Source organism: Lacerta agilis, chromosome 13, assembly GCF_009819535.1.
Source record: "Lacerta agilis isolate rLacAgi1 chromosome 13, rLacAgi1.pri, whole genome shotgun sequence".
NCBI classification, from domain to species: domain Eukaryota; kingdom Metazoa; phylum Chordata; class Lepidosauria; order Squamata; family Lacertidae; genus Lacerta; species Lacerta agilis.
In genome coordinates, this window is record NC_046324.1 from 36,704,136 (window position 1) to 36,716,174 (window position 12,039).

The 12,039-nt window shown below is 39.6% G+C and overlaps 1 protein-coding gene across 2 annotated transcripts in view; it reads left to right on the forward strand.

The window, feature by feature from the left end:
* Positions 1-12,039, forward strand: part of MRTFB (myocardin related transcription factor B) — a 90,811-nt gene that overhangs the window by 29,763 nt on the left and 49,009 nt on the right. The gene's annotated exons all lie outside the window — the stretch shown is intronic.

Genomic DNA, 12,039 nt, shown 5'->3' on the forward strand with positions numbered 1-12,039 from the left:
GATAAACAGCATTTTCTGTGTGGCTCTGGTTTGCCAGAAGCGGCTTAGTCATGCTGGCCACATGACCCGGAAGTTGTACACCGGCTCCCTCGGCCAGTAAAGCGAGATGAGTGCCGCAACTCCAGAGTCGTCTGCGACTGGACTTAATGGTAAGGGGTCCCTTTACCTTTACCTTTAACAGTAAACAATTCTACTGTCTTTCTAAATTTCTATTATAACTTAACATGGAGGCAGCTGAGGACAATTTTTGGAATGGGGTTAGAAAGTATCAAGTAAAGAGCAATAGCAAACCCCACCATCTGAAGCAGAAGCAGTGTACAAGAATAACAACACAGTTGTCAACACCACTGTTTCCCATTTCCTCGTAACATCCAGATTTCAGCAATGCATTTTACGTGGGTCTTCCTCTAAAGCTTACTCATAAATGTCTGTTGGTTCAAAATGCAACAGCCTGATTATTGACTGGAACTAATTAGTCAGAACATAGCTAACCAGTGTTGAAACCACCTTACTGGTTTCTGATCTGTTTAATTTAAAGTGTTGGTCTCAACCTTTAACATCTAAAGCTGTATACCTTTTGGGACCCAAGTTTTTAAAGTAAAGGAACCATTCACATAAACTTGCTCAATTAGAAGGATTGAATTGTGTCCAATGGGACTTCCTCTTCCCTTCCTGCAAGCCCCTACTGAAATCTGCCAGAGGATTCCCTCTAGATTTTGAGGAGTAGAAGGGGAGAGAGGGCAAAGTTATTGTCTGAGAGGAGTGCAGTTTTGGACGCAACCAATATCAGAGGCCCTTTTCTAGGTGCCTCTGCTGTCAAAAAGTGAGGTGGATCCTGAATATCTTCTTCAGGAATGCTCTCCTATAGGATTTGATTAGGTTCTTGCAGAGGTACCGTATTTTCCGTCTGACGCCCCCATGTATAAGACACCCCTATTTTTGGGGACTCAGATTTAAGAAAATGGGGGGAGATGGCCCCCTGTATAAGACGCCCCTAATTTTTGACATTATTTTTTAGGGAAAAAACCTAGTCTTATACAGTACATGGAAAAATACGGTATTTTTATTGTTGGACTTTTTAATGCTTTTAATTATTAATATCTTTAATGTTGCCATGTTTTGTTTTTTGTTTGAGGATGTTTACTTGTGATTGTTAGGTGAGGTTTTACCATTGATCACTGTTTCTTCTATTTGCTATAATTTTGAGATTGTTTTAATGGCTGCTTGAGCCATCTTGAAAATTAGGTTTTGTAAGGTATGAAGCAAATTCTTTAACAATCCCTTGACAAGTTGCACCTTTTATATAGGGGTAAACAGAACCATGAATAAAAGTTAACACTTTTAATCCAGCATAGTTTTTCCCATAATGATACCTCACTGTATCAATTTTATGAGAAATTGGTGCTTCATTTTATCAGAAAATGTTAGGGTTGTATCCAGTGTTATTCCTACTTAGAGTAGACCCATTGAAATCAATGGACCTAAGTTATGTCTATTAATTTTAATTCTACATATGTAGAATTTCATAATGTCAAGCTTTGTGATGAAAAGCTCCTTATGTGGAGAAGAGAAGGAGATTAGAGCATGAGAGCAGATCCAAATGCATTCCATTGGAAGTAATGCAGTGCTGGTAGGCAACATCTGTTCCTGTCCTGCACATGGAAGCATCTTCTCTGAATCAGATCAGTTATCTTTAGCTACCCTTGTCTGTTCAACTTAAGGCTTGCTATGCTTATGCATAACATTGGATGGACCAGCACCTAAGAGCAGCATAAATAAGGCTGTAGTCTTGAAAAGCTCTATTAAAAAGAAAGTGTGGCTGAATAGAGTGGGACTTACTTCTGAGAAAACAAGTGTAGTATCATGCTGTGCATGTATCTAATTTTCTTGGCTTTGGCTCTTCAGCATAAGGAAGGGCCACAGTGGGTTTGTACAAGAAATGCTACCAAGTTGAAAATGAGTGCTTAAATTTTATAGCATCTTATTGGTGATTTATTCTGAACAGACTGGATTTCTTCCAGCACTTCCAGCACTCTTTTCAACCTAGAATTTGGACAGGTATTTATTGTAGTTCGCTTTGCAGCCTGAACAAATTACTGTATTCAACCTCTGTGTGTTGTGATTGATTCTGCAGCTGATATTAAGAGTAAACTTTATGAAAGAAGACACCTTCAGAAAGTTGGCAAGTGTGACTATGTGCAGTGCTTTATTTCATTTGATCATATGCGAGTCAAACTTAGTTTCTAGCTTTTAATTTTTTAAAAAGGTTGATTTGTACATTCAGTACTCAGTTCTTTTATCTTCATTTCCTATTTTGTTGTGGATCTGTTCTGACAAGAATTCTCCTTGTGCCTTAACAGTACTATGGTAACAACTGGCAGGACTCCATTGCTATTGTCTCATGGAGGTAATGGGCATTCTCGCTGCAGTTTTGATACTTGAGGATGTTTTTTGAGGGGGAAGATAATGGACAGTCAGGTTTGATATTAACTTTAAAGGAAGATCTTGATGGTTTGCTTTTTAAACATAGGAGAATAAGGACATTTAAGTTCTCAGGGCATATGGTATGGTGAGGTGCCAGTTGAGGGGGTAGGGGAGAAAACTGGAGAGGGTGAAGAGGGAATTAATCTGCTGAAGCTGTACTGTAATAGGTTTCTTGGATTGGGTGGAGTGAATAAGATTTTATGAGAAATTTGTTATGAGTTTTTGGAAATCTCCCCCACTTTGTTTGTTTTGTTTCTTTTTTTAAATGAATTCGTCACACTTTTAAATAGTTGTGAGTACAGTCAGACAAAAAAAAAATACTCTGTTGCTGTTTTACCAGTACATCTGGAGTTTAAAAATAACACCGTACATCATGTCTAATAGAGTTCAGTGGGTCATGGGTACAACCATGAACAGCTTTTTTGATACCGTCATAAAAACACATATAAAGGGTTCATCTGTCTTCTCAGCTTGGGATCAAATGTGGACTATGAGACTGCAAGAAATTTTCTGGCCTCTGAAATGTTTGTTGTACACAGCAAGTAGATAAGATCAACATTCGCAAAATGTAATACCTTTAAACACGTTCATCAAAAGGCTTTTGGTACCTATCTTGGATTTTGATTCTTGAAGGTCATTTCCCCTAAGTTTAGGACTGGCAACTTAAATCCAATGTTAGAGATACTTTGTATAGCCTACAGATTTTCTTCAAAGTCCTGTAAACCTCCAGCTTTCCTTTTTGAAAACATTTTTTTAAACTCTCAAGTTAACAGGTTAAGACACAATTTCATCCTGGCAGAGACTCTAAATGGGCAAAATATATGTGGTCCTGAATGACTTCCATATATCATGTTGGGCAAGCCTATCATACGATTCCTTAAAGTTTTCGCTCATTTCTTTCAGCCCTTTGTGTTCCTAGTACATGTCATCTTAAGGTTGAAAGGAGTGACACCTCCAGCCCCCCAATTCCACAATAATGAAATTGTACTCTTGAGTTTGGTTTCAAATGCTACCTACACCAGATTAACATGGTCAGTGTTTCACACATGCTAGCATTGGGAAGTGTGCAGGAAGGCAGCTTTTCATTGGTTTGGAGATTGCACATGAGTTTCTTTATTTAGTATTTAAATCCAAACAAGTATTGTTGCCCAAAGTGAACATGAAGCATTTTTAGTTCTTAATAGTAAAGAAAGCCAATGACCAATACTCAATAACCATTTTTTGATGAAATGAAGAACCCGTGGCCTTGCAGATACTGTTGGACTGTAATCCCATCATCCATGATAATTTGCCATGTTAGCTAGTGCTGGTAGGAGTTGAAGTCCAAGTGCATTTTGAAGGCCACAGTTTTTTCATCCCAATAAAATTGCTTAAAGAGGCGCTTGTAGCCTACATGGGCTTATTACACTAGACAGCTGTGCACAGACTTGTGCGTTTCTGAATGTAGCCCTGACAGAACATTGGTTCTCTCTAATTTAAGCATCAGCTAAATAGGACACTGTTTCAGATTTACTGGTTACACAGCATGATCTAGGTTTGTCTCCTGTAACTTCAATGGATTTTAAGAATTCCTTTTCACAACTCTGTCTACCCTACCCTAGCAGCTCAGTGTCTGATGTTTTCAAAAAGACTAGAGTACGGCCCGGGGTGGTGGTGGTGGTGGTGGTGGTAATGTGATGTGTGAAATAATTTTGACCCTTGGTGAGAATGTACATGTTATCTAAGGGATGGCATCTCTTGTGCTATAAGAAATGCGAAAAGAGACTTTGTATATACTGGTTTCCCGTTCAGTCTGTCATTGTTACTAGTACTGCCAGTTCCCACAATCCTAACATTCTCTGGGCATCAGTCAGTGTCTGCAAGGAACAATTTTCATGTGAAAAGCCCACAGGCCAAGACTCAGTGGTCTCTAGAGAGCTGACCTCTGAAGTTGAGTCTCTTCTGACATTTTCACAAGCTACTTGAAGTGATTTCTGCAGATTCGTTCCATTTGGTAAACTTTTGAACAAAATCCCTGTCCTTTTTAGTAAGATTTATTACAGCCATTTCCCCCTTTCACAGTGACAGAATGATGCAATTAAAATGGGAGATGTGTCTGGTGACTAATGATGAAAAATACTGTTTACTGATTCTTATTTTTAATAAGTAGTACAAAAAGAGTCCACGGTGTTGTTTTACTTCCAGATATTTCTTGTTGATAATGAATTTTGCTGGTAATTAATGTAATATATACTTTTTAAAATTAGTTTTTTTAAAATTATCTTTTTTTGGGGGGGGAAATGCTAAGTGTAGTGGTTCTCTCTAGATGAATGTTGATAATTTTCTAAACAAAATCGAAAATTCTTTCTAGTAGCACCTTAGAGACCAACTGAGTTTGTTCCTGGTATGAGCTTTCGTGTGCATGCACACTTCTTCAGATACCCACGAAAGCTCATACCAGGAACAAACTCAGTTGGTCTCTAAGGTGCTACTAGAAAGAATTTTCGATTTTGTTTTGACTATGGCAGACCAACACGGCTGCCCACCTGTAACTGATAATTTTCTAGTTTCAGTGAAATTACCCTTAGCAATGTTGTCTGCTACTGATGTTCTAAAAATGACCTGTCATTAGGAAAAGATATTGGTGGAATAATTGTCCAAGAGTGGGTTACTGTAAGTGTTGCCAATCCTTTTTGTTCCATGAGCACATTTCAAATGTTTGCTTTTCTTTCTTCACCCCTCCCCACAAAAGTTATAAAGAGAGAGAGAGAGAACATACAGTTTCCTTTTTCAAGGGTTCTGTGTAAAATACAGCTTCAATAGTGTCAAAATGCATGGGGGTAGCCAAGATTTATTTTAGGGGGGGCAGGCTTGCAACTTTGAGGGCTTGCAACTCTGAGGGTTTGATATTTATATTTTTAATTAGGACTGCAGTTTTGGGGGCACAGACAGCTGCTCTTTAAAAAGAAAACTGACTTGTTAAAACTGTGATTGTACATTTTAACATAATGTGTACTTTAGTTCTCTGTTTTAATAGATCATATATTATATTAATGTTTTATTGTTTTTTAATTATTGCTTCCCCACACTATGTGTTTAGCTGTTTCTATTTTAGCTGTAGAGTCCCTGTCAGGGAACAGGGCAGGAGATAATAATAATAATCTCTCCAGCTTGCTGCTTTTCTTCTACCTAACATCACTTCACTCTCTCAACTTTGGCTTTGTCCTTCTAACCATGAGTTGAGGGAGGATGCCACCTATTTGCCATCTCACACTGATCCACTTAATTTGTTCCCCTTAATGGCCAATTACTCAGGTGATCCAGTGGCGTAGGAAGGGGGGGTGGAGGGGGCGGACCACCCTGGGTGCCACTCTGGGAGGGGCAACAAGATGGCTCCTGCCTCCCCCAGGTGTATAGCTCCTTACGGGCTGCCACTCGCAAGCGGCAACCCATCCGGGCTGTGGCTTGCACGCGCGAGCGGCAGCCCATACGGACTATGCATGTGCAGCATTCCGTACGGAGTGTGCACGCAGGGAAGCCGCACATGCACAGTCCGTACGGGGTGCCAATTTCCCCCCACACTGGGTACCATAACTTTATAAAACGTGTGTGTTTGTGGTCTGTTTGTGTGTGAAAGAGTGGATGTGACCACACCAATCTTTTGGAGGTTTGCCCAACAGTAAATGCAGCCCTTGGGCCAAAAAAAAAAAAAAAGAGTTATCCAGCCTTGTTTTATAGCATTCTCAAGAAAAAATGGAAATGATCAGTCTCATGGAGGGGTGCTGAACAACTTCTTTTATCTGAGCTACCCATTCCTTAATCTGTGTTTTTGGTTTTCTGTCAGTTTGAAAAACAACAACCAAAAGGCTTGTTCAGCTTGACATTATGAGGAGAGGGAGAATGGATCCCATAAGATAAGGTCCAAGCAGTATTAAATACTTGTTTGTGCATTTACGTCATGTTTAATGAGGCAATAAAATTGTCCACATATGTTCCTGTTTTCATTTCTCATGTAACTGATACTTGAAATTGAGGCTAGCCATGCTCCCAAAGTTTTAGGCAGACTGGCATAGCTGAGATAACAGAGGATGCATCATTTCCTATAGAACCTTTCTTAAGATTTTAGTGGTTGCTTCCCTAGCCCTGATGTTTCTTGAGGCTAGAATTGGATGGTGTGAATGCAAACTATTTGTAAATCTGTGGGAAATGTGATGTTAAAGAAATTATTTATGTGGCTTATTTTGTTGATGGCGCAGCAGATGTTGGGAAGAAGTAGTGAAGAGCCATTGAGCAGCATGCTCAGAACAAGCATGCTGCTTGTTGACTTTAATCCATAGTTTGTTTTAAGACCAAATGACTGCAGTCTGTGGTATTGTCCTTGGTTCTGGTTTGGAAGCTCCAGCTTGTGCAGAAAGCAATGACCAGACTGCTTCCCTGGCCACAGACATGTCACTGTGACACACCATTGTTAAGACATCTTCACTGGCTGCATGTCTGCTACTGAGCCAGGTTCAAGGTCATATTGATTTACAAAGCCCTGTGCAACATAGGTCCAGGGTACTCTGGGGATTACCCTAACCCTTATATTCCAGCTCGATCACTGAGATCATCTACAGCAGGGGTGGACAACTCCCAAGAGACTGTGATCTACTCACAGAGTTAAAAACTTGCAGTGATCTACCCCCTTTTTTGGGGTTCAGGTCAAAATTGTTGATTTTTTTAAGGAAGGAAAGCCCTGTTTTGGGGGGTTCAGGTCAAAGTTGTTAAGAGGAGGAAAGCCCCGTTTTTTGGGGTGGTGCAGGGCAACAATGTTGAGCTTTTTTTGGAGGGGGGGCAAGGTTGTTGAGCTTCTTTGGGGGGAGCCAGTGATGTACCAGTGATCTACCACAGACGTCTAGTGAACTACCTGTTGGATGTGCCTGATCTACAGGACCGTCGTTGGTCATTCCCTATGTTTGTCAGGCTCATTTGCCAACAAAAAGAAACCAAGCCTTTAGTGTCGCTGGCTCAGTCCTGTGGAATGCCCAGTCCTGTGGAATTCATCAGGCTCTTCTGTTTCAACTTTTAAATGCCTGCTAAAAGCTTTTCTACTTGTCCAGTTTATGCAGGAAATTAAGAATGCATATTTGCATAACAGTTAGCTATTTTTATTTTAGCACCTTAATTTTTATATTGTATGATTTTGCATATAATTATTGTAAACTGCTCTGATATTTCCAATGATTAGTGGTATATAAATATTTTAATCAATAATAAAGCAATATGCTTTGTGAACCAGGCCATTGTGTTGCTTATCACCATCATTACAGTCCAAATGGGATTATTTCTCTTTAACATGAAATAAATTTATCTAACATGCCTTTCATGTTTAAGCTTGCTTTTAAAACAGCAACAACAACCAGGAGTGATAAATTTTACTCACAGCAGACCCATTGAAATTAATGAACATAGCTAATTTAGGTCCGTTAATTTAAAAGTACAACTTCATTAAATACCACTCCATATTACTTGGTACATCAGTGCCATGTTTAGTCTTCCAGAAGAAAATCTAGTCACAATTTTAATGATTTTGATACGGTGTCCATAATCTGGGATCTTATCTGGCAGCTACTGAAATCAACTGAAATACTTCCTATTGACTTGTATAAAATTTTTGAAATGTTAGTTATCAAATGAATGTTAAATATATGTTTGATTACAGCTTTCTTCGTTTGGTACAGTGCTTCAAAACATACTTCAAAGGGTCAGTTGTAGTGGTTCATCTGAAGAGTCTCTCATTAGATCAGACATTTTTGGGAAGGCTTCTATGTCACCTTCCTGTTTACCATGTTTATGGTACCATGCCAACATACCATTGTGAAACACTGGTCTGTATGAAAATCCTACTCAACTTCTTTTAACAAATTAGTTTTATAATTGCATGAATTTCTTTAAACTGCCAGAGACAGTTGTCCAGCAATTAAATCCACATGTTTGCTTCTCTTGCTACATAGTTCAAGCTGTGATAAGTGTATAAAAACTTTGAAGCAATTAGTTGTTACACAGCAATGATTGCTTTCTTTACAAAACAAAATGCTACAACTTTTGAACTCTTGATACTCCTGGTTTGTAGTGTTCTAGTGATCAGAACTAATACAAGAACAGGATATCCTCCTACATCCTTAGTAGACATACTGGTAAGTACATTTTTCTGGCTGTTGAGACATTTTTTTAAGAGCACGTCCACATGTTTATTAAAAGCATCTAGCTGTTCCCTTTCTTTCTCCTCCTTATCTTACCCAAGTGGCATACAAATGCTATTAGTTCACATTTATTTGAATGCAGGGATAGACAACACAGTGCTCACTGGGTTGGTGGTTCTTGTTATTTTAAGTCACTTTTTATTGAAATGGCAGGCACTTTTGGTCATTCTTGGAGGGGCTTTTCTGAATATGTGAGTGGTGGGGTGCTCAATTATATTCTGTGTGTGAGAGAGATACATTTGGGCAGAGAGAGGGGGGAACAAGGCATGTGTGACTGTGCATAGATGAAATAGATGAGTGCATGTGTGTGAGGGAGGTGCTTGTGTGCATGTGGTTTTTATGTGTGCAGTGTGTGTGTGTGTTGTGTGTGCTAGAGTGAGTAGCCACCTTGTATACTTTTCCTAGTGCTGGGGGATGCACCCTTTATTATTAGATAGCAATACATAAGTGTGTGTGCCCCGGGGAATCAATATTGTGTGATTTCCACAGTCAGCAGCAGCAGGTCATTGATGACCTCCCATGGAAAGCATGAGATTGTTGGACAGGGGAGGGGGGACAGCAGCAATAACTGTACTTTTCCTGATTTTGTGTTGTGCCAATGACACTCAGCATTTTTTCTTATGCTACACTCGCATGGCAGCCATTTTGTGACTGGCACCTACAGCACTTCCTTAAAGTTCAAAATGTGTCTGCGAGTCCAAAAAGATTGATAATCCTTTCTACCAACCAAAGGCATTAGAAGAGAACTTGGCCAGTCCACCTGACAGGAATAGAGGAAATCAACAAGCTGGTTGGTTTGATCAGGATATGAGAAACAGTTTTAAAATTCCTATGAAGCTATCCGCTTGTCAGTTTTACACCTCTTAGCATTTTTGCTGTCCTTGCTTCCTTTCTCTCAGCTATGCTGATTGAAAGGTCTTATGCCCCAGGAGTGAAGCTCATGGATTTATTAACACACCCTTGTCATCCTGCTGGCATGCAATTCTCTTTTACAACAACACTGAAGCAGTCTTGATTTGTCTTGATTAGTAATCTATGCTGGGAGTTGGAGAAGGACTGATGGAGTGTGACCCTGTTATTTTCATGATCTTTCAGTTTCTTTTGTTATCATTGGCCATGGTATTCTTCTGAAGCAGCTTTTGGGATCAGGGGCGATGGAATCCAGTGGTCCTGGTCCTTCCTCAGTGACCTATTTCAGAAGGTCGTGATGGGAGGCTATTGTTCTACTCCAGGGATGTCTAACTGGTCAACCCCTGGTTGATATTAGTCAATCGCGGTCGATCGCGGGCTCATTTTCCTCTGTGGGGGGAAAGGAGCACCTGGGCCTGCCCCCTCGTTCTTTCCTGTATTCACGCACTATTTCAAGAACAGAAGAGGGAGTTCCCACTAGCGGGATTACTTTTTGTTCATCGATTAATGGCACGCTAATTTTTTTTTTTTGCAGAAGTGTTTGCTGTTTCCCCTTAACAAAGGTCAATAACTTTAGCATCCCCCCCCAAAAAAACTCACAACTTTGCCTTGCCCCCCTTAAAAAAGTTCAACAACTTTGGCTTGCCTCCCCTAAAAAAAGGCCAGCAACTTAGGGCCCCCCCCATGGGTATATCACTCCTAGTTTTTTAAATCCGGGAGTAGATCGCAGTCTCTTGGTTAGTTGGATGTCCCTGCTCTACTCCATGGCAGTTAGGCTGTTGTATAGCACATTTTGAAGCTGGGTGGCAATGTTCAAAGCATCTACTGAAAGTTCTTATTCAATATCTTTCTTTCTAAGACATGGAAACTTTCAGTCAGTTGTATAGGTTGCTACAGTTGAAAGAAAAGCAATTCTAAAACAGTTAACACAGGAGGAATGATTTAAAAAATCATGAATTCCCTTCTGTTCTATTTGCAATGCAATAATTAGGGCTTGAGGCTGCAATCCTACACACAGTTACACAGGTGTAAGTCCCATTTTACTTAATAAGACTTACTTTTGTGTAGGCATTTATAGGATTGCCTGGTAAGAAATGTTTTTTTTTTTTTTGTTCAGTGCAGAACGCAGAAAAGGGCATTGTTGGTAGATGGTGGCATACATACATAATATTGGAAGATGAGCAGATGGATCAACTCTGCTGTTGTGGATAATGTTATTAGGTCCTGTAATAGTGCTGTCAAAATAGATATGCCAACAGAGTTGAAATCTGGCTCTGCCACAGGCTCTGGTCACTCTGACCATATCCTTGTTGTGTATCCTGTTCTGAATGGTGAGTAGCTGTTTTAGACTGGGATGCTGTCTTGTCTGTAGGCCAGTACAGTGGTACCTTGGGTTACAGATGCTTCAGGTTACAGACGCTTCAGGTTACAGACACTTCAGGTTATAGACTCCACTAACCCAGAAATAGTACCTCACGTTAAGAACTTTACTTCAGGATGAGAACAGAAATCGCGTGGCGGCAGCGGGAGGCCCCATTAGCTAAAGTGGTACCTCAGATTAAGAACAGTTTCAGGTTACAAATTAAGTTCTTAACCTGAGGTACCACTGTACAGAGCTTTGAGAGGGCCAACTTGAAACAACTACTCACTCACAAGAAGGGGATAAAACTTCATGCATCTGATGGAGTGTCATCTATGAAAGCTTTTGTCCTGTTTCGAGCAGCTCATAATCTAAAGCATAAAAACATGTTGAGCTTGCACACTTCTGTTAGCTTTGGTTACAAATTTGGTTACAAAAATGTATTAAATTGGGGAAGATGAGCATTAATGATGCAGAAGAATATAGAGCTCTTAAAGAAATAATCTATTAAGGTTTCAGCTTTTTGCTGTGTTTTATAATCTTCCTATGAGTCCTTAGTTTCTTTGCACAGAAACTAAAGAGTTAAATAAAGTTTATCTGAATATGCTGATGGTCTCAGGGCTCACAAACTTGAGGGAACACTTGATTGGCTCATCTGCAAATGCCCTTTTCATCAGAGCAGATTTCTGTGAGTGAAGAGACAAGATTGTTGTTTCCTTGTATTCTTAAAGGATCTGGGGAAGCCCTTTTGAATGGATGATCATTTTTGGAAATTACACTTTCTTGGTATTTTCTTGGATTGTGATGAATCTACCTCCATTTGAAGTTATTTGGGTTCAATTATTTCTGCTCTCCACACTTTTTTTGCCTCACAGATTTGCATGCTCTGAGAGTTTAGCATCATCCATGTAGTAATTGACTCCTCTTTTACTTTTCCACAATAAAAATATTAAGTTTTTAATTTTATTTTATTTTATTTTATTGAAAGCGTGCTTTAATGCTCTTGCTTAAAGTATGTTTTTCATACAGAAACTGTTTGCATTGTGCGGGGAAAGCTTAAGAATT